The sequence below is a fragment of the Anguilla rostrata genome, chromosome 13 (assembly GCF_018555375.3).
Source record: "Anguilla rostrata isolate EN2019 chromosome 13, ASM1855537v3, whole genome shotgun sequence".
In the NCBI taxonomy this organism is placed as follows: Eukaryota; Metazoa; Chordata; class Actinopteri; order Anguilliformes; family Anguillidae; genus Anguilla; species Anguilla rostrata.
The window spans coordinates 7,580,298-7,585,131 of NC_057945.1; the positions used below are offsets into that span (position 1 = coordinate 7,580,298).

The 4,834-nt window shown below is 42.0% G+C and overlaps 1 long non-coding RNA gene across 1 annotated transcript in view; it reads right to left on the reverse strand.

Moving 5' to 3' along the window:
* Positions 1-3,585, reverse strand: part of LOC135238456 (uncharacterized) — a 15,522-nt gene extending 11,937 nt beyond the window's left edge. The window contains exon 1 of the long non-coding RNA XR_010325122.1: positions 3,367-3,585. This is a non-coding gene — a long non-coding RNA (uncharacterized LOC135238456). The remainder of the gene's footprint in view (positions 1-3,366) is intronic.
* Between the last annotated feature and the right edge of the window lie 1,249 nt (positions 3,586-4,834).

Consider the following 4,834-nt stretch of genomic DNA (forward strand, 5'->3'; position numbering starts at 1 on the left):
TTGAGAGTTATTAGAATACTTAGAATATTCGAATAAGAAATACTCCTGTAAATGATGTTTTCCTTTAGATGACAGGAGCTAGAGCCAGAACATTGATCTCTGAATCAGGCTATTCCACACAGCATGCCTGCTTACAATGGTATAATATCTAGCCTATGACTTGGGACTGGAACCACAGAAGAGTGACTAAACTAAACGATGTAACACTGCATCTAAACAGCAGTTCACTTGTTGTTCAGATGGACACTCTCCCACCACGACGTACACACATACCCTGCCGGCCAATAGTTAATGCCCGGCTTTACCAGCAGAATAAAATACCATTTTATTCACAATTCTTTCAGAAACATCACAATCCTGCAGCACACACAGGTGTGTGATGAAGGAGTAAAACTCACCTCCATCAAAAGGTCAGTGTGTGAAAGAGAGTGGGGCAAATGTATGGATTTCATTAGAGTTCACAGCAGGTAGTGAATAATGGAGATGGATGAAGACTGCAATGTGTGACAGACCTGAAACATTTTACTATGCAGGTGGTCAATCTTTTACGATGTCAATCAGATACTCAGCACCCAGTCATCACCTGTGAACTGATACTACAGACTCCACTGAAACCTTACGTTCCACTCAGGAACCACAAACCTGGCAACCCTCAGAAGGTTTTATCCTGCTTTTATTTGCTTGTTGTGATAGAGGAGTAAGGTATACATGGGCAAAGAAAGAATGCTGGTGGACAGAGGAGTAAACTGAGAGAGAAAGAGCATTTTAATATTTCACTGAATAGAACCATAATCACAAATGCTATTTAGTTAAGATCACACAATACACAGCACTACTCACCCCAATCTCTGTAGTTTACAGTTTGGACTCATCAGTCCAGCACAGAGCAGCTCCACTCCTGAATCTCCCAGGTCATTGTAGCTGAGGTCCATATCTCTCAGGGGAGAGTTTGATGACTGGAGAGCTGAGGCCACAATATCACAGGACTTCTCTGTGAGGCCACAGCTGTTCAGTCTGCAAAGAAGAGTTCATATATTACAGTATTATTATATTAGGTATACATGAAGCATGTATCTAATATGGGAAATGTGCCAATGACAGTGTTCAGCGATGAAGAGTGAAATTGAGGATTTTAAGGTTGATGATGCTCTGAGGAAGATGTCTGTGCTACACAGCGCCGGAGGGACAGGGCTGAGTTTCAGCACCTCCACTCCACACTCATACCTGGACCTGAGATACAGTCAGGCCACCGGCAGCATACCAGTGCTTTGTCCACACCACTTTCCCCTTTGCCTGAGTAGGTGCTGGCCCTATATAGGCCTCATGGTCTCACTCCAGGGGTGTGCTGGCTTTCCCCTCACTGAGTGACTAACAGAGTCTCTGTTTCTAGTTTTTTTTTTTTTTTTTTTGTGGCAGACTCGGATGTGCCCCTCCTCATGGCCTGAATTTTGGACCCACCTGCACTTCCCTAGCACTTTTGCTTTCCCCAACATTTGAGTAGCCTGATCTCGTCTTGTGTTTCACTTTTCCCCTGTCTTCATTCATTGTGATACTGCTGTCACAATAAAAGTCCTCTACAGGCATGTTGCCAGCACTGTCTGCCTCGTCTGTGCCTCGTTCCCGTAGCATACAGTATGGATGTGATAAAAGTTTATTAAAGGATATGAAAGATATGGAATTGAAGGTATCTGTAAGTGGGTGGAAAATCACAACCTGTACCTGTACAACATGCCATATAAATGCTCTGCCCGTTTGCAAATGTTGCACACAATGCAAACTATGCAGACTACACAGAAGTATAAAACAGTCCTTAGAAGGACCATCACTGTAAACCCTTGCAGGAGGACATTCAGCACCCCTATTCCCTGTAGGGTGGGGGGGGGGGGACTCGTGGGGATGGCGGTAGGTACTAGAGTTTTGGTCAGGTCAGACTTTATTTTGTCAAATGTAAACTAGTGTGGATTGTGGGAGATGTTCTCTGGATAGCATTTAAGGGAAGCTCAAACAATTTACTTCATTATCCAATGTCCTTTCATAAAAAGCATTTTTGGTATGCATCACAATTTCTTTGTGTTCTTTTTCTTTATCTTACAATCTCTTCAGGTGCATGTCCTTTCCTCTCTTATAGCATAGTGTCCAGTCCATCTTGCCACATCTTGTAAATGAAATGATTGCCTCTTAACACTGTTAAAGCTTTCTATTCATGGTTTTTAGCAACTCTCATATTTTGTCATATGATAAAGTATTCTTTCTCTTACAGTGCATCCAAAGTACATGGCTTACTTACACACTGACATCTCTGTGCATCTCTGCTTGAACAAATCTCTTTCATCATCTTGTGTTTGAAAGCCAACTCTAGGGAATGACATCCGGTCCAGACCTCCATAGAAGCATCCAATTGCAATGGCTCTGACAGACAGTAGTGCGTCCAATGCAAAAGGAGGCTACTGCCCTCCTGGAAGAGCACATAGAACACTGCAGCGCTACTATAGCAGAGGGCTACAGAAAATTTCCCTGAGTCCACGGGTGTTCTGTATTTGTGTAGAGGCGGGTCTGGCTCCATTAAGACTAATGAGGCTCAGAATACTGACTTATACAGACGATTAGCTGATTATTGCCAATTCAAAACCCAGAGTTGTGCAGGACACTCAGCTGATGTCTTCAGACACATCTGATGTCTCTTGGTTTCAGAGCAATCTCTCCCCATCCTGGAGTGTAACGTTCTTGGGAGTGGATTTATACTCTATCCATGTGAGCTTGCCTATCAGCGGACTGCATTTTATCTCCCAGAGTATGTCTCTCTCAGTTCAAGCCCGACTCGAGAGTACAGTATCACACATGCCTCAGCCTTACCAGTGCTCTGTTTCTGACGTACTGTGCTTTTCACAGAATCTTATGGATAAAGAGAAATCCTTTACTACCAATAAGATCTACCTGGCAGCTATCACTGCTTGTCATGTTGGGTTGAAAGACCATGCAATGCGGCAGCACCCTCTCATTCACAGGTTCACAAAGGGGGCTCACTGTTCTCTGCCTATTGCTAAAAAGCTCATTTCCCCTTGGGATTTATCACTGGAGCTGGAAGCTCTGTTTCTAAGGCCATTTGAGCCTATACATGAGATAGATTTAACATTGTTGTCTCTCCAGACAGCGCTGCTGCTTGCACTGGCCTCAGCTAAGTGAGTCAGTGACCTCCATGTGCTCTCAGTATAATAATATTAGGTATACATAAAACATATGGTAAATGATACAAATGATAGTGTTCAGTAATGAAGAGTGAAATTGAGGATTTTAAGGTTGATGATTCTCTGAGGAAGATGTCTGTGCTACACTCTCCAGCTGCCGCACTTCGGACCTGAGAATTACACACAGGGGCGACATAGCTCAGGAGGTAAGAACGATTGTCTGGCAGTCGGAGGGTTGCCGGTTCAAACCCCGCCCTGGGCGTGTCGAAGTGTCCTTGAGCAAGACACCTAACCCCTAACTGCTCTGGCGAATGAGAGGCATCAATTGTAAAGCGCTTTGGATAAAAGTGCTATATAAATGCAGTCCATTTACCATTTACACATCCTGCTGGACTGAACTGTGACAGTTCTACAGAATTCTGACCCAAATGGCCCCTTTTTTTATATTGTAAGTTCCCACCCCATCCCAGAAGTTCAGCTGCCATCTTTCAAAGTGGACAGTGAGGGAACTTGCAAAGCTGATGAATGTTCGGCACAGCTACCACCAAAAGGAAAGATGCAAAGGATAAAGCACATCTTCCAGAGAGAACAGTGAGTTTGCTTCTTTAGTTTAGGTTTTCTGTGACAAACAACCCACAGCACTGCAAGCTAAAATACAGTTAATAGTAAATTAACTTTAGAATAGGGATGCACCGAAATGAAAATTCTTGGCCGAAACCGAAACTGAAAAAAAGGAAACACTTGGCCGAATTCCGTATTTTTTCATTTATTTGCCCATTTGTACCATTAAATCAAATTTGCTTTTGATTTATGCTTTTCAATGACAAAATTAAATTACAAAATGACAACGTGATGAAAAAACTTTTATTAGTCTATTGAACATTCAGTCCTTTCCAGAAGACATTATAGTAAAAAGCACAATAACTGGGGTAATGAACATAGAGGGCAGGGAGTGTTCCACAGAAAGCTGATACTAGTATAATATTCAGTAAAAATCTTTTTGGGAGGTAATTCAAGATCTTTATTGATTTCCTTTGTACAATACAAGAATACAATAACTAAAAAAATAAATAAATAAACGGAGAAAACACACATCATTCAACCAACATGATTTCCAACCACAAATGTTCACCTGTAGCCTAACGGTGGAATCTATATTTCATTTGATTTCAAAAGATAACTCAGTGGCGATTATTGACTAATCAAGGAAAATGTAAAATACCTAATAACTGTACAAATAGGCTACTAGCAACATGCTGCGAGTATTAGCCGTTCTAAATGCACACAAGAAGGCTCTGTTTGAAATGAAAGTCGAAGCGCGAGACGCGCGTGCTCGGACAGGGGAATCAGTTCGCTTCGAGGATACTGAATTCGCTACAACACCGGCACTGTTTGAACGCATCATCAATAGCCGCAGGAGAGCAACGAAACAGTGTCACATTTATTTCTATATTTCTATTTCTTGTTACAATCATTTTTTTTTTTTAAACACACACTTTCGGTCAAAATCTTCGGCATTTTCACTCTTTCGGCCGAATACCGAATGTGTTATTTTTTTCTATTTTCGGCCGAACATTTTCGGTGACCGAAATTTCGGTGCATCCCTACTTTAGAAGCAGAAACACAAGGAAGTTATCTGTTCACATATA